Genomic DNA, 19,052 nt, shown 5'->3' with positions numbered 1-19,052 from the left:
ACATAAAAGAAACAAAACAAATATATGAGGATGCACCATAAACAGGACAATTTGAACATGCTGATCCTATCACTGTGGAGAACATTCTTGACCAGTACACAATTCACCCACTACATTCCAGACCCACCATGAAACAAACATGTTAAATTAAGCTTTACAGTTCCATTTACAATACTGTAGAGTTAGAATATGCCAATGGGTATCTGACTACTTTAATCATCAACAAACACAAAACAAAAAATATTCCTTTATTACAGTGGGCCTCATTACGACCCAGGCGGTAAGTGACCGCCTGGGCCGTGACTTTACCACCATGGCGTAAACTACGTTTACGCCATGGTGGTTGGCGGACTTACCGCCCCATTCCGTGGTTGGCGGGGCGGTAAGTCCCCAATCCCCATTTACCCTTCCCCATTCCCATTTTTGCCCCATAGGGCATAATGGGAGTGGGGAAGGTGTTAATTACGCCACCGTAAATTACGGTGGCGTAATTAACTCCATGGTCCCTTAGCGCCATGGATTTTAACACCTGCTAAAAGCAGGTGTTAAATCCGCCATGGCGCTAAGGGACCTCGTACTCAGGCGGTAAGGGTCGGCGCTGTTTACGCCGTCGTAAAACCCTTACCGCCTGAGTCGTAATGAGGCCCAGTACACTTAAAAGATTCCATCATCTTTGTAATTACTTAATACATAGATACTACTACTATATTACCTTTACAATACTATACAGTTAGAATATGCCAATGGTATCTGATTCAAATATAAAGAAACACACAGAACAAATATTCCTTAATTGCATCACATTTAAAAGACTAATTAACTAACTAATGTGTTAATACACCCATACTTCCATACATTTTACAAGCAATCACAAAAATATCAAATATGAATACATTAAAAACAAAGATGTCAGCAAAACAAACCATATCAGCATCAAGATCCTCCCTAAAGTCAATACACAAAACACACACACATACTAACACACATCCATATAATCACTATTAACCAGACCATGTAACACAACTTTCCATACCATGAACCCACACATCCAGGCTTTCAGACTACCCATATAAATCATTGAAGGACGTTAATTTCTCAGAATATTCTGCAACCATACCTCATCTTGTAAACAAAACCTTCTCATAATTTGACAAAAGCTCTAACTCACAAATCCAATCAACTTAATGTGGCTTTTTCGATTTGTTCCATACTTTCATTATTTGTTTGACAACTACTACCAATAACACATCTATTCATCGGCTATTCATCCAGGCTGCAGTTCATCTACTGGCCTTTGATAACAACACAGATGTAAAGGGTAGGCGAGGAAAAGATATCCCCATTACCATGTTTATCTTTCCAATAATCACAAACTCTAAGACACTCCCACAACACATGTAGTAAATTAGCTGCCTGCAAACCACAACCCCAGCACAAATCACTATTTATCAATTCAAGTTTATGCATGTATACTGGCGCCCAATATAAATGCCCCAGTACCTTCTGATGAATCAACATATATTCCCAATGATCCAGTGTAATCTCACACTGCAAATCAGATTCCTGTAATGAAGTTGCTCTCAAGTTTCTTAAATTAGCTTGTTAGGTTTATTACATGCTTCTTAGGTACTTTTACAAGCTGTCACGTAGGTTACACATGAGATAGTTATAGGACATAAAAACACTGGCAGCCCATCACCCAGGCATCTGGCTGACTAACTGACCAACATGGAACATTCACTCAAGCATTCCGACACTCGGGCACAAACACTCCACATGACAACATTCCTTCTGCATTCCCTCTGGCAAGCTAAGCCAGACACAACACATATCTTCTCTTTACATTGGCACATTGCACAGAGCAACATTACATAACGCATACACAACCCACCTCCCCTCTTCCGACAACAACACAGGCATTACATAACACGCCTGCATACACACCACATATACCATTCACTCCGACTCACATCATCAGGGCAAGCACACAACACGTGCTCTGACACTCAAACACTCACCTCATACCCGATGAACTGGCCAGGTACACCGAGACCAACAACAAATATCATTGTCACGCTCCGGACCCTGATGAGGTTGGAAAGAGTCATAAAAGCACACATGGTGCAGCCAAAGTTGCTACATGTGCAGTAACAAAACATTATTTGTCATAAGTAAACCACACACAAAGTCGGGGTAACACGACTATGCAGTGCCTGACACCACAGACACGCCCATATCCATCCCGGGTGCACTACCACCTGTATCCAAATACCCCTAACCATGCATGACTCACGTACACCTACTGGGGGCGCTGCAACCCATGGTCACGTACACCTTCTGGGCGTGCTACCACCCAGATACCAAACCATTCAGCTAGACTGACTACCCTCAGTCACTCTCTGACAAACGGTGGCGCTACCACCTCATGCAGCCATACGTGGAGTAGCCATGCATAACCTGTTTATAGTTATACCCCGACATACTGGTGGCGCTACCACCATAAACACACATACACCGCTGAACCATGCACGTCCCAACCTCAGACGCGCCCATACCATACTAAATACATTGCTGAAGGTACCACCCCCAGCAACCACATTAGGTAGGCCAAACATGATGACCAGGCACACACACCATCAACTAAACCATACTCATAACATCTATATAAGCACCATCCAAAACCAAACAGACGGAAGGTGCTACCCCCCGCATTCAATAGACAGTACACATATCTGCATCCACACCATGGTTAACTGAGGGCGCTACCCCCAAAATACCTAAGTTACATGGATTTCTACAGACATACCTCACTATACCCTATACATCATGCAACACAAAATGCAGTTCCCATACTATTTACACAATTGGATTAATGGATTTCTTGAAGTACATAGTGTTTTCTGATAACCAAATCCTTAACCAGTCTTGATAGTCCATGTCGCAATGGTGTGACCTTACTGCTGCAATTCCTTAAAAGAGTTAGACTGTTCTTTTCATATTAGGAATACCCTCATCCAACAACCATAACCAGATGTCCATGTAGCATGCGTAGTCACCATCGCACACATCCAAATACACCCAATAACCAACCACCTTGCCGAAGCCAATCCCAAAATGCTAAAAGTCCATGTAACTGTTGGGTATTTTGTGGATATTTGGGGCTTTGCGGTATTTTCTTACCGCCAAAATACCTTTAGTATTAATCACTCTCTGTATTCATATTGGATCACACATAACAATAATGCATTGCATTATTTCAGAATTCAGACCTATTTAGATAATGTGCGCAATAATTTGCGTGGTTGGTTTATTTGTAGCCCCAATAGCCAACATCCCTTGTTTTTTATCTAGATTGTTCTTGATCACTAGAGAGACCTCAGGCCTACATTTTAGGGATACCACATTTTCAGTGTTAGTGTTGTGTGCCACCAGGGGCTATTGTGGTATTTTTGTGGTAATTTTCACTACCTTATATACGGTATGGAACTATGTCCAGAGAGTCTCTCTTCCCATTGGCTCATGTACCTCCAACAAGCTATGCTACAAACAGTCACTCACAACTGTCCATACTGAATATAATCATGCACACATCTGTTTTAAAATGACAATTGCACTGTTTAAAAATCTACCCATGTTTAAACCTTTTCCCATGCAAAATGAAAGAGAGAAATAATACACACTAGCTATCTGTTTTCAGATATTTTTGTATTATAGAAATTTCCTTTAAACACAGTTTAACCCTTTTTTACAGAAATAAATGAAATGGTACAACATTATTTGTGATAAAATGAACAGAGAACTGTGAGAATATATTCAATTGGTAACATTACATATGCTGATAAGGGACTGGGACTCCCTCGAATACACTGACTGGACAGTTTCGCACACTTTCGCACAGCTCCCACACTTCTGTAATTACCTTATCTGTTCAGCATGAGTTTTCTCCGGCTATTCTCTTTCTGAATTTGGCTCCCTTGAAGATTAACCCCAGTGAAAACAAGCGTCTGTCGTTCTCAAACCGGGGTTATTGCCTGGAATTCTCAGCTTTTGCAGCAGGAATGCTTCAGCCAGGAAACAGGTCCTTCTCCCAGCTCTGCAAGATCTCGATTGTCCTCCCACTCTCCTCAAGCTTCCCCAGCAAAACTCTAATCACAGCCTCTAGCATGATACTTGCTATGACGCTGCTCCAATCAGAATCAATCATGTCATCTTCTCCCTCACTACACAATGGCTCATTTCTACAGTAAAAATGTGTAACCAACTGATTTCCTGTTCCTTCGAGCTCTTTGCTTCCTGTAGTTATGTGGACAGAGCAGCAGAGAAAAAAAAAGTGCGTTTAAAAGTTCACTTTCAGAGTAGACCTAATTCTGCAGTGGAGACACCTTTTTATTAGTGGGTTATGTTAAATGCAGTTTTAATAGTCAGGTTAGTTATTAATAAGGTTAGTTATTAATTTTCAAATGTGTCTCTTGCACCATAGGCATTTCAGGTGAAAGATAGTGTGCATTTTTGAATATGCACATGTGTGCTTTTAACTGTAAAAATAGATTTGCATCTTATATGTAAAAATCGTTTTTGACTGAATAGCCTGTCTTTACTTATATGTCCATGTTACTCTGGCAACACATATAGCAATGCACCACACCCATGTGGTGGTGCTGCATCAAAAAAAAATTGCTACCTGTGCAGTAGTGCTGTACTCTGTGCTGTAACACGCCAAATATCCTTACATATCCTCCTTTTGTTTTTAGAACTTGGCTACGATCCAAGCCAATTCCTAAAAACAACTTGTTCTTTTTTTTCTTTTAAAATGCATGTGTATTGGGATATCTTTCTCTTCCTGATGTAGCTACTAAAATCAGTAACATTTTCATTTTTACTGATAGCACAATCAACCATCCACCCATGATTAGCACCAGGACAGCCAAACCCACTATTGAGCATTCCCCTCAGGTTCCCCAATTAACAGGGTAATTCATAGAATTTCGCAGAAAAGTGTCGCAAGCGGCTGGCACAGAGTGTCCGCGTGCGATTGTCTGCGCCAGGCACGTGCGCTAAAACCGATTTCCGCGCACAGCGTATTCATGGATTTTAGGCTCCCAAACCAGCCGTGGCGCAGAGAATCGCAGCGACCCTGCAGCAGCGCCAGTAACGCCCCGAAGAACGCCCTTGCGCAAGGAAAAGCCATCAAAATCGCTAAATCATCGCAAAGGGCTGCGCTAACCCTGGACCAGTTCACCGGGCTGGCAAACAGCAAACGCCAAGCGGGGAACGTGTATTTCAGGGGTGCGCGTGAAGTTTCTCACGCGATCGGGCCTGGGGGAGCGGGCTACGTGTATTTCAGGGGTTCGCGTGAAGTTTCTCACGCGATCGGGCCTGGGGGAGCGGGCTACGTGTATTTCAGGGGTTCGCATGGACCTTCTCACGCGATCGGGCCTGGGGGAGCGGGCTACGTGTATTACAGGGGTTCGCGTGAACTTTCTCACGCGATCGGGCCTGGGGGAGCGGGCTATGTGTATTTCAGGGGTTAGCGTGAAGTTACTCATGCGATCGGGCCTGGGGGAGCGGGCTACGTGTATTTCAGGGGTTCGCGTGAACTTTCCCACGCGATCGGGCCTGGGGGAGCGGGCTACGTGTATTACAGGGGTTCACGTGAAGTTTCTCACGCGATCGGGCCTGGGGGAGCGGGCTACGTGTATCACAGGGGTTCGCGTGCACTTTCTCACGCAATCGGGCCTGGGGGAGCGAGCTACGTGTATTACAGGGGTTCGCGTGGACGTTCTCACGCGATCGGGCCTGGGGGAGTGGGCTATGTGTATTACAGGGGTTCGCGTGAACTTTCTCACGCGATCGGGCCTGGGGGAGCGGGCTACGTGTATTTCAGGGGTTAGCGTGAAGTTACTCACACGATCGGGCCTGGGGGAGCGGGCTACGTGTATTTCAGGGGTTCGTGGGAACTTTCCCACGCGATCGGGCCTGGGGGAGCGGGCTACGTGTATTACAGGGGTTCGCGTGAACTTACTCACGCGATCGGGCCTGGGGGAGCGGGCTACGTGTATTTCAGGGGTTCGCATGAACTTTCTCACGCGATCGGGCCTGGGGGAGCGGGCTACGTGTATTTCAGCGGTTCGCGTGAACTTTCTCACGCGATTGGGCCTGGGGGAGCGGGCTATGTGTATTTCAGGGGTTCGCGTGAAGTCTCTCACGCGATTGGCCCCGTGCAAGCAGGGTACGTGTATTCCAGGGGTGCGCGGGAAGTTCCACACAGGATTGGCCCCGTGCAAGCAGGGTACGTGTATTCCAGGGGTGCGCGGGAAGTTCCACACGCGATTTCAGCAGGGTACGTGTATTCCAGGGGTGCGCAGGAAGTTCCACACGCGATTTCAGCAGGGTATGTGTATTTCAGGGTTTCTGGGGAGTACTACACGTGAATTGGCCATGTAGGTCCTCCCAGGTGTGCGCTCCACAACCTCCACGGCCCCTGCAGGCAGCCCACACCACGGGGGACTACCCTGCACCCCTGCTCATGTCCCGCAGGCAGCCCATCCACCATGGGCATGCCCCCCAGCCAACCCACATGTCACCTTGCACTACTGATCAACAATGCATGTCTCCCACCACCCCCACCCCCCAGCAGTGCAGGGGCACCCTCCACCAGGCCCCCAATCATGTCTCCCACCACCCCACCCCCAAGCAGTGCAGGGGCACCCTCCGCCAGGCCCCCACTCATGTCTCCCACCACCCCACCCCCAAGCAGTGCAGGGGCACCCTCCGCCAGGCCCCCACTCATGTCTCCCACCACCCCACCCCCAAGCAGTGCAGGGGCACCCTCCGCCAGGCCCCCACTCATGTCTCCCACCACCCCACCCCCAAGCAGTGCAGGGGCACCCTCCGCCAGGCCCCCACTCATGTCTCCCACCACCCCCACCCCCAAGCAGTGCAGGGGCACCCTCCACCAAGCCCCAACTCATGTCTCCCACCACCCCCACCCCCAAGCAGTGCAGGGGCACCCTCCACCAGGCCCCCACTCATGTCTCCCACCACCCCACCCCCAAGCAGTGCAGGGGCACCCTCCACCAGGCCCCCACTCATGTCTGCCACCACCCCCACCCCCAAGCAGTGCAGGGGCACCCTCCACCAGGCCCCCACTCATGTCTCCCACCACCCCACCCCCAAGCAGTGCAGGGGCACCTTCCACCAGGCCCCCACTCATGTCTCCCACCACCCCACCCCCAAGCAGTGCAGGGGCACCCTCCACCAGGCCCCCACTCATGTCTCCCACCACCCCCACCCCCAAGCAGTGCAGGGGCACCCTCCACCAGGCCCCCACTCATGTCTCCCACCACCCCCACCCCCAAGCAGTGCAGGGGCACCCTCCACCAGGCCCCCACTCATGTCTCCCACCACCCCCACCCCCAAGCAGTGCAGGGGCACCATCCACCAGGCCCCCACTCATGTCTCCCACCACCCCCACCCCCCAGCCACCAGGGGCAGCCTCCACCAGGCCCCCACTCATGTCTCCCACCACCCCCACCCCCAAGCCACCATGGGCATCCTCCACCAGGCCCCCACTCATGTCCCCCTGCACCCCCACCCCCCAGCAGTGCAGGGGCACCCTCCACCAGACCCCCACTCATGTCTCCCACCACCCCACCCCCAAGCAGTGCAGGGGCACCCTCCACCAGGCCCCCACTCATGTCTCCCACCACCCCACCCCCAAGCAGTGCAGGGGCACCCTCCGCCAGGCCCCCACTCATGTCTCCCACCACCCCACCCCCAAGCAGTGCAGGGGCACCCTCCGCCAGGCCCCCACTCATGTCTCCCACCACCCCCACCCCCAAGCAGTGCAGGGGCACCCTCCGCCAGGCCCCCACTCATGTCTCCCACCACCCCACCCCCAAGCAGTGCAGGGGCACCCTCCACCAGGCCCCCACTCATGTCTCCCACCACCCCCACCCCCAAGCAGTGCAGGGGCACCCTCCACCAGGCCCCCACTCATGTCTCCCACCACCCCACCCCCAAGCAGTGCAGGGGCACCCTCCACCAGGCCCCCACTCATGTCTCCCACCACCCCACCCCCAAGCAGTGCAGGGGCACCCTCCACCAGGCCCCCACTCATGTCTCCCACCACCCCACCCCCAAGCAGTGCAGGGGCACCCTCCACCAGGCCCCCACTCATGTCTCCCACCACCCCCACCCCCAAGCAGTGCACGGGCACCCTCCACCAGACCCCCACTCATGTCTCCCACCACCCCCACCCCCAAGCAGTGCAGGGGCACCCTCCACCAGGGCCCCACTCATGTCTCCCACCACCCCCACCCCCAAGCAGTGCAGGGGCACCCTCCACCAGGACCCCACTCATGTCTCCCACCACCCCCACCCCCCAGCCACCAGGGGCAGCCACCACCAGGCCCCCACTCATGTCTCCCACCACCCCCACCCCCCAGCCACCATGGGCATCCTCCACCAGGCCCCGACTCATGTCCCCCTGCACCCCTACCCCCCAGCAGTGCAGAGGCACCCTCCACCAGGCCCCCACTCATGTCTCCCACCACCCCACCCCCAAGCAGTGCAGGGGCACCCTCCACCAGGCCCCCACTCATGTCTCCCACCACCCCCACCCCCAAGCAGTGCAGGGGCACCCTCCACCAGGCCCCCACTCATGTCTCCCACCACCCCCACCCCCCAGCCACCAGGGGCAGCCTCCACCAGGCCCCCACTCATGTCTCCCACCACCCCCACCCCCCAGCCACCAGGGGCAGCCTCCACCAGGCCCCCACTCATGTCTCCCACCACCCCCACCCCCCAGCCACCAGGGGCAGCCTCCACCAGGCCCCCACTCATGTCTCCCACCACCCCCACCCCCCAGCCACCATGGGCAGCCCCCACCAGGTCCTCACAATCCCCAATCATGTGCGTAATGGTCAGCCTCCACAGCCAAAAAGCCCTACCAAGTAACCCATTCACCCACATGGAAATGGAAATCACATGTTACACCCCCAATGTTCATGAAGCTAATGAACCCATGTCCGTCACACACAATGGTTGCAATTGAATGTGAAAACACACAACATGACATGCATGAAACCAATGAGATGGTACCACACAGTGAAGTATGCAAACAAAATTGTATTGGAAAAAAATAAGAATGCTAAAGAAAGAAAACAAACTACAATGTGAATGAGAAAAAATAAGCTGCATGTCCGTATGAAAAAATAAAACTTGAAATCCAAATAGAAAAAATTTTTGTCCAAAGTCAAATGTAAAAAAATCTCCATGCAATAAAGAACTATGTACAAAAATAACAAGGGTCCATGATCCCAACTGAAGAAAGGAAACCTACTAAAAAACCTACCTAAAAATCAACTATATACAAAAAGTGGAGCAGTGTCCGTCGACTCCAAATCATAATACGAAAGAAAGGAAACCTAAAACTAAAGAACTATATACAAAGGCGGCGGGCAAGTCCAGCGGCTCACTCTGTGGTGTCCCGGGCCAGGGCATCATCGAACTCCTGTTCGATGTCCCGGAGGCGGTCCAGTTCCATGGCCCCGAGGGTCCGCAGGGACGACGCTGTGTCCTCCTCCAACCCCCTGCGGATTGCCTCGAGGCACTCGGCCAGCCTCAGGGCCCTCCGCATGGAGTTCTCCGCCCTGACCATTATGAGCCGCGCCTCTTCCGCCCGCCGCCGCTCCGCACCTATGGCGTGGCCCAACCGCTGCCACACGGAAGACACTCTCTGTCCTGGGTCCCCCTGCCCTCCGGCTGATGCCTGCCCCTCCGATGTCGAAAGCCCCGAGCCTTCATGTCTCCCACCATGTTGCTGCTGCTGCTGCTCTGCCTCTGCCCGTGCACGGCCTCCTGCTGCCTGCACATCCTCCGCCGGCTGGGGTGCACTTGTTGATGTGGCCACCCCTGCTGGACCTCCAACTCCCGACTGTGGCAGGGATGCCTCCTCCACCAGCCTGGCCGCACCGTCAGAGGCAGCTCCACAGGGCACCCAGGTGACTGATGGGTGGGAAGATGGCACAGAGGACGACTGGCGCGTAGGGTGTCCAGTTGAGGAGGGGGTCGGAGCAAGCCCCATCAGACGGAGGAATCCGGCCTGGGTGACCTGTCCCAGCAGGCTGACGTGGTCAACGAGCCATTCGAGATGACGTGCAGTCTCTCCATGAAAAGACTGCAGGTCACCTCGAATGGCCCGTTGACGCAACGCCACACCAGCCAGGACAGGCTCAACCCGGACCTGGATGGCCACGTCCGCAGGCAGAGGAAGGCCAGTTGACGTTAGCTCATCCCTGCATCATCCTGTCCCTGCAAGATGATGCAGGGACAGGATCGGGGACAGGATTGATCACAGGCACCTCCGCGGCCGCCTGTGCTGCCTCCTGTCCCTGGTCCTGCACTGCACCACTAGCACCAGTGGGATCCCCACCTCCAGACCCCGTCTCTGGTGCTTGCGCGGCCCCCTCCTCCACCAAACCCCCCACCAACCTAGATGACTCCGTGCCATCTTCCCCCGTTGGGCCCTGTGGGGTCCCAGCTGCCCCTTCTGCTGCCGAGGAGTCCAACTGCAACCTCCGCCTCTTGGACCTCCCCCCGGCAGCTGCGGCCTGGGACGCGGCACCGGACTCCTCACTCCCCGACGAGATGACAACACGGGAGGGGAGCCGGGCCTTGCGTCTCCGGCTGGCGGTCGGATCCCCGCCGCTGTGCTCCACAGCACCTTCTCCGCCCTCTTCATCAGTTGACGCTGCAGACAGGGAGAAACAAAACACAGGCATCAGGGCACTGTACAATGGACACATACACGCATGACAGTTGCACAGGAGTGGCATTGGCAAACCTCAGACATGTCATCACAATCCCCAACACACATGTCATTACAACTGGCACACATGAGCCATACCACAGCCATATCGCAACTGCCACCACCATCCCTACACATACAACAGCATCAGCAGCCAAAGGGGAGCCAGACATCACATGCAACACAGGAAGTGCACCACACATGTACACACACCACCACACTTGCATGCATGTCCACACCTCTGCCAAGTGTCGCACTGTTCAGACGGGCATCCATGTCACATCTGCCAATCAGGCTTCCACATACCGCTGTCACATGCATCCATGTTGCATCACTTTTGCACCCTTGTCAAATACACACACATGCACATGTACACAGTGCTCATACATGCAGCCGAAAACAACATACTTGCCTGACATCACGGACATGTCTACTTACATACACATTCATCCAAACATGTGTGCACGCACAACTGCATTTGCCATGCAAGCCCACACACACAAGCACCATCCATGTCTCACACATTACAGCCCTCGCATGTGTCAGCCCCACGGCCCAGTACACCCCCACCCATACTCGACCCCATACAAACAGATGTGCAACCGGCACAATGGCGAATGATCAACACACGCACTGCTCACAATCAGGATGCATGTACACTCACCGCTCGACTCCAGACGGGTCTGCTTCTCTAGGACCTGGACGTGGAGCGCTGGGGATATGCGTTCCAGGACCCCCATCTGTTCTTCCGACAAGTGGCCCCGGCGCCCCTTGGCATCCGCTGCCTTCAAGAGGCGCCGGGCCTTGTTCAGGGTCCTGGACCTGAAGTCCTCCCAGCGCTTCCTGACATGTTGTAAGTCCCGGACTGCCACGCCCTCTGCGTTGATGGCAGTCACGATGTCAGTCCAGATCCGAGTCCGTCCTTCCTTGTCGGCGCGGGAACTTCCGAAGAGGGCATCATACTGCCCCAGGACTTGCTCCACCAGGAAACCAACTTCGGTGGCACTGAAGCTGGTGCCCCTCTGCCTCTCTGGCCGGGGGTGGTCAGTGGTCACAGATGGTGTTTGTCCCGACATGACAACCCCAGAGGCAGGAGTGGGTGTGCAACTGGGTCCTGGGTTTGGGCTGTGGAGCGATGGAATTCCAGTCGGGAGTCTTCGGTTCCAGCAGGGGTGGTCACAGCAACAGCACCCCTGGCTGATGTGCAGGCAGCAAATGGCAGTGCACGTGGGCAGCAGGCAGTCAGGCAGCAGCAGATGGCAGGTGGGAGCGTGCTTGGGGCTCTGGGGGGCAGTAGTTCGGCCTTCTGGGCAGGAGCGTGGTCTTCCGTGTGCTTACGCGTGGCCAGCTTGGTACGGAGTGATTTGGCACGTGAAAATCCAGCACGTCTGTGTGAAAACCGAGGAAAGGCCCTTAGCGCGTAAGCGCGTCAGCACGCATACGCGATTCTATTGGACCAAAGGCCCTCAGCGCGTAAGCGCGTCTGTGACGTGATCCGCACGGGTGTTTCCCACACAGCACGTGATGACAGAGAACACGTGGAAAGACTGCACGTCAGAGTCTCATCGCGTGTGATTGGTGGAAATGGCCGTACACGCAGAAGTGACAAAGCGTGTAATTGGTGGAAATGGCCCTAGCGCGTAGACGCCGCGTAAGTGACGCTGGACGTGTGGGCCTGTATAAAAGGTATGCGTAGAACACCATTTCCTTGTAAGTGCTTTTCGTGGAGAGCGAGTGGGTGAATTCTGTACTTCTTGTCGGTTCACACGCGATTTACTTCACTGCGTTTCAAGTTCGTATTCCCTGTTGCCTCTGACCGATTTTTCTCCTTTTACTCTTTTACTGGTTTACCTGGGCCTGTTCCCTCAAACAGTGTTCCCTTCTACTGTTGTCCTGTCTCCTCAGACAGCGTACAAATCTTCTTTTGGCGTGGGTGTTGCCAACCAAACGCGCTCCTTTTACACGCTCGTTTACCAGGCAGACGGTGAGTCACGCACGTATCTAACATCTGTGCTTGCCCTGTGTGTAGCCTACCCCTTCAGAGGTCATTCTAGGCTGCGTGTGACACGCATACGTTCATTCTTGTGTTACTGGGTGCCACAGCGTAGTGCAGGTTTTTCTTTCTGCACACGTGGTCTAGGAGGGGTTGCGTGCACGTCATCTCCCTTTTTTGGGGCTCCTGTGCGTAGCGTGACCCGTCATCTTTCCCCAGGGGTTACAATCAGCCTTGCAAGAGCACTAGGGTACAATTACCATCTGGTACCCAACCCCTTTGACCCCCAATTGCCCAGGACTATATTTTACTGCCACTCCCATACGCACATTAACATCAGTGCCATGGCTGGGAGGCGAGTATTCCGTAAGGGTGGCAATGGTGGAAGAGCCACAAGTGGTGGCCGTGGTGGATCCGGTAGGGGACGTGGTCATTACTTGCAGGGTGAGCCTGTCCCCCCATGTGTGGAGGACCAGTCAAGGGCACCCATAATCCCCCCCCTCCCGTTGAGGCTGATGTGGCTGACACCATCCATGCTCAGCCCTTGTTGGACCAGCCCATTGTGGCACCAGACCTGGCTGACTCCATGGCTGACTTCCAGGTCAGCAGGCCTACGACACGTGCGCTGGTGCACGTTGATGTCACCATGCCACGTGCATCTGGGGCAGCAAGGTCATCTGCTGCACCAAGTAGGCAGGGCGGAGAGGCTGCAGGGGCAGCTGCGGCTCCATCCACCCCAGCCCTCACACACCCAGCCTGGACAGTGTCGGTCCTAGTCCATGCTGCTGATATACCTCCTGACACCATCACACTAGAGCCAATGCCTGCACCAACTCCCATGCTGAGTGTGCAATCCCACACTCCTGATACAGAGTCCACCAGGGCTCCTGCCACTAGTGTCCAGAGCGGCGCAGGACACTCAGGATCACCACCACCTTCCAAGCGGAAGAGGAAGAGTGCTCGTCCGGCACAGGCTGATGCCCCAGACACGGCTACACAGTCCGGCCCGTCCAGGAAGCCCAGCTTCACGGATGACGAACTGAATGCACTTGTCGAGTATGTGTCTGCACATGACAACGAGATGGTCTTTGTTGCAGGATCCAAGACCACACCTGCACAACGCCAGGCACACTGGCAGACCGTTGCGGACATCGTAAGTGCCCTTGGAATCGTGAGGCGCACAGCCAATGATTGCTATAAGCGCTGGAATGACCTAAAGCGCAGGGCAAAGAGTAAGCTGGCCTCAAGTCATGCCGCAACTCTAGTGACTGGAGGTGGGTCTCCAGTAGCAGACATGGAACTCAGTCCACATGAGTCAGTCGCTGGGACCTACGTCACGGAGGAACAGATCCAAGGCGTGGGAGATCTGGCTGATTACGAGGCATTGTCCGGTGAGTGCACATGCATGTGTGTGTCATCCATGTGCATGGTGTGTGTGAGGGCTTCTGTTTGTGTGCCAGGTGAGAGTGTGTGCGCCTGAGTCGTATGGGTCAGCCATGTGCTTCATGCAACACATCCAGCGCCTCTGCATTTGCCCATAGCTGTATCCCTTCTGCCAACAGTAGACATCTAGCCAAACTGCATGCCAGTTGCCCTTGAAGTGTCACCTTGCCACAACATTGTTGCTAAATTTTTCACTGTTCATTTAGTCAGATTTTTTACATTCCACCACTTTTACTAGTCATGTCGCAGTCCTCTAGTCACATGTCTGACATGGCTATGGTAAAGTGGAGTGACTTTGTTACCTGGATATCATTTGTTCAAACATGTCCCTGTGCAAATGGACTATTTCGGACTGGCAGCTCCAGGTGAAGAATCTGACCTGTTTGAATTAGAAAAGCTATTACATGCGGGAACTGGACAGAATGAATAGGTGCTGCCCTCCTCTCCATCTTCACTCAATAGCAATGGTACATGCCATCTGTGTGATGGCATGTGTGTTTCACCTGCCAATCACAGGCCAATGTGTGATGCCACTGCCAGGAAGCATGTGTTCACCTTCAATCTTGGTGTCATCAGTGTGTGCCATTTGCATGCCCTTCATACGCAGTGAGGGTGCATGCATGGGAGGGTTTTAGTCATGTGGGACATGTGTCAAACAAGTACTGGTTCTCTTGCTTCTCAGCCCTCATTGTGTGCCATGGTGCTAATGCCTGTTTCCATTTCTTTGTTTTTATGTCTTTGCAGGGGAAGATGCACCTGATACTGCTGGGGTTGTGGAGATGGTGCAGACCCAGGAGGGGTCCGAGGGCCGACCAACCACCAGTGAGGGACGTGGTGTGGTGGTGGGTGAGAACCCACAAGTGCTGCAGGTCGTGCTCTCAAGGGGTGTCTCTGGCTGCACCTCCCCCGAGCTGTACTCAGGTGTTGATTCGGATGAGACCTATGTGCCGTCGCAGGTGAGTGTTCCAGGGAGGGATTCTGTTCTGTCTCACCCACCTGCACCAGGGTCAGAACCCTCAATGGGGATGTCAGTGTTGGCAGCTACGCCTTTGGTGGTTACGGATGCAGGGTCACACTCCGCGACATCTGATCCTGTTCCTGGGACAGCAGATCAGAGGGGGAATGCAGTCCTGCAGCCTCAGGCAGTGCCGGCACAGCAAGGCGCAGTTCGCCTTGCCCCAGACAGGTGTGGTGCCCGCCGACGTGGTGGCCGTACGCCACCTGGCAATACCGCATGGGAGCAATCCATTTACGGTATGGCAACCCAACAGGCAGCATCATCCGAGATGATGGCTCAGGCCATGGATAGGGTGGCCACTTCCATTGTCCCCCCTGAAAGGCTGATGGAGCGACTAGAGCAGGCAACCGACTCCATCTGCCAGTCACACAGGGAGGACATGTTGGGGTCCAACAGGGACAGGCGGGCGGCACTGGCGACTCTGCAGGAGGCCATCTCCATTGAGTCCCAGGGCCACAGGGAAGCCCTGAGGCAGGAGCTCCTACACCTCAGGACGACTCTTGTTGAGCTTGAGGCTTCTACACACCAAAGGACAGAACAGCAGCTGGAGCGTCTCACCCGTACGCTCTCAGCTGAGATGCAGGCAACGAGGGCGGAGGTCCGGGCATCCCGTGAGTTGTTGCATGGGGACCTCCGCACACTCATCCTCCAGAACCAGACCTACCACACCCGCATGCTTGCAGCCATGGAGGAGCAGACTAGGGCCTTGCGTGGGCTGCCTCCCATAGTGCAACCACCTCCCGATGCAGCTGCACAGGGTGATAATAGCGACAGCAGTGATACTCCCACAATAGGGTAGCCGTGTGGGCCATGAGCCCATGGAGGTGTTTTTTTTTCCCAGGATCCACGCAGGTGGGTTCTGGTGTGCGTCCTGTCCTCGGACCTCCTGGGTGGCCTCCACAACCCCCCCGGGCCCTTCAATGGCCATTTTTATTTTTTTTTTATTTTTATTTTTATTTTTATTTCTTTTATTCCCAATTTTTTTGGGACGATTTGTTGGCTTCCGTGGTTCCTGTGGGCATACGCTGCATTGTGGCTGGGCACATGCAGGCTTGTAATGTATTTGGTTCAGATGCTTGGGTTTGAGTCACACACACCCCTCCTGCTTCCTGCTTCCCGTTTCCATGGGCTTGCAAAGGGTGTGCCCAAGTGACAGTGAATTACGCAGTGACGTTGGACTCCCATGAGCTGTGTGGGCAGTCTGTAGTCAATACTGTGTATACATTCCTAGTGCATATTGCTGTTGTGTTGTACACTGCATGTTGCATTGATGTGTAACTCATCTTCTGTGTCTACCTCCCAATTTGCAGGTACCTTCCTCATGTCTACACAAGGACCTCTAGTATGGAGATGTGGTCCATGTTGGCAGCAGTGCACCTACAACTCTACAGGCGCCAACACTGCACAGTTGGTAGTGGTGGGAGTGCAGGCATTTCCAGGTGGTGAGACTACTAATATTAAACATTAGTGATGTCAAGTCAATGGTAGTACGTGCTCAAGTTTGTTGTTGGTCCGCCATTACTGTGAGCATTTCACGTGTTGCAAGTGTCTAATAGGGACACTGTATATTGTGACAGTAGTGTCATGTTGTGGGGATTACTTTGTTTTCCTGCAAATAGCATGACATGGCACGGTGTGTCGTGTGGCGGTGCTGGGGTTGGGTTGGCTGACATAGCACTGTCCTCTTGTTGCATTTTGCAAGTGGGTATTAACTTGAGCTGCTTGAATGTGTAACTTCACAAAACTGCATTGGTGGTGTCAGTGTGGGTAGGGATGCACACATTGTGACACTTCCAGGTGAACAATCTCAGGCTGATATGGTTCTCACGGTTCTTTCTCCAGACATTCAGGATCAGTGTCAGGTTGAGTCATCATTGATTGTCAGATGGAATGTGCCAGGGCAGTGTGCACTCCACAGGGGTGTGATTTCTATGTGAAGTAATTATCCACTAGCTGTGTACGGGCTGCCTCCCCCCGTGCCCTTTCACCTCCCATGCGCAGTGGCTGTGCATGTGGTTGCGGATGGGGGGGCACCACCATGTCCAAGGCCAGGCCCCGGCATGTTGCAACGTTGTGCAGGACACATGCTGCCACTATGATCCTGCACACTACTGGGGGAGCGTACAACAGCTGCCCGCCAGAACGGTCAAAGGAGCGAAAGCGTGACTTCAGCACTCCGAATGTGCGCTCCACTATGCCCCGGGTTGTAATGTGGGCAGCGTTATATCTTACCTGGGGTGGCGTGGTGGGGTTCCGAATTGGCTTCATCATGTGGGGGCTGAGAGGGTAGGCACTGTCCCCTGTGGAGGTGGTGATTGGTATCATTGGTGGGGTTGTGACCTAGCTCAGTATCTGACATGCATGCATGTGCAGTGGCATTCATACTCACCAAGCAGCCATGTATCGCCATGCCGGCCAGCTTCTAGGTCCCGGCTTAGGGTGGACATTCGGTAAATGAAGCTGTCGTGGGTTGACCCGGGATAGTTGGCATATACTGAGGTGATTATTCCCTTGGCATTACATACTACCTGCACGTTGATGGAATGCCAGTGCTTGCGGTTCCTATAGATGTGCTCAGATGCCCTGGGGGGACGTAGAGCCACATGGGTGCAGTCGATGGCACCTAGCACTTTGGGGAATCGTGCCACAGCGTAAAAATGCAGGGCGGCAGCATGCCTTTCTGCAGGTGTTCTGGGCAGGTATATGTGCCTGCGGACTGATCGGCGTGCAGTGATGATGTTCAAGACCTGGTGTAGGCAGCCAGACTGGGTGGCCTGTGATACACCACCCACAATGGCACTTGTCCGCTGAAATGATCCAGTGGCTAAGAAGTGCAGTACATTGAGGACCTTCTCCAGGGGGCTGAGTGCTTGGGAGCACAGGGTGGGTGATGTGAGGTCGTCCTCCCACTCACTCACCAGGTCCAGTATGATGTGTGGTGGAAACCTGTACCTCCCATGCACCTGGTCATCAGGCATCCCGAAAAGGCTGGTTCTGGGTGTGAATATTCTGGCCCTGACTATCCTCCTCCTCCTCCTTTGGTAGGCCACGGCCACTGCTGCTAGGAACGGTATGTTCATCCTGGGTCTGAGCTAGTTATTTTGTTAGCGCGCAAATTAATGCGTTGCGCGTGTTGTAGGCGATCGTGTGACCCGCACACCCCTGAAATCCAGTGCACAGTCCAATAGCGTGTGGAAATTGCCCGCACACCGGGATACAGGTGCGCTGACATACTTGCGTGTGTAAGTGTCCGTGCACACCTGATATACACGTACATAGGCCAATCGCGTGTACGCGCACTTTTGTCCAATTACACGCGATGAGACTCTGACGTGCTGTCCAATTACACGCGATGAGACTCTGACATGCAGTCTTTCCACGTGTGCTCTGTCATCACGTGCTGCGTGGGAAACACCCGTGCGGATCACGTCACAGACGCGCTTACGCGCTGAGGGCCTTTGGTCCAATAGAATCGCGTATGCGTGCTGACGCGCTTACGCGCTAAGGGCCTTTCCTCGGTTTTCACGCTGACGTGCTGGATTTTCACATGCCAAATCACTCCGTACCAAGCTGGCCACGCGTAAGCACACGGAAGACCACGCTCCTGCCCAGAAGGCCGAACTACTGCCCCCCAGAGACCCGAGCACGCTCCCACCTGCCATCTGCTGCTGCCTGACTGCCTGCTGCCCACGTGCACTGCCATTTGCTGCCTGCACATCAGCCAGGGGTGCTGTTGCTGTGACCACCCCTGCTGAAACCGAAGACTCCCGACTGGAATTCCATCGCTC

The sequence above is a fragment of the Ambystoma mexicanum genome, chromosome 3p, assembly GCF_040938575.1.
Source record: "Ambystoma mexicanum isolate Mex_15411 chromosome 3p, UKY_AmexF1_1, whole genome shotgun sequence".
NCBI lineage: Eukaryota > Metazoa > Chordata > Amphibia > Caudata > Ambystomatidae > Ambystoma > Ambystoma mexicanum.
The sequence above is the reverse complement of the archived record's forward strand: the minus strand, read 5'-3'. Positions refer to the sequence as shown.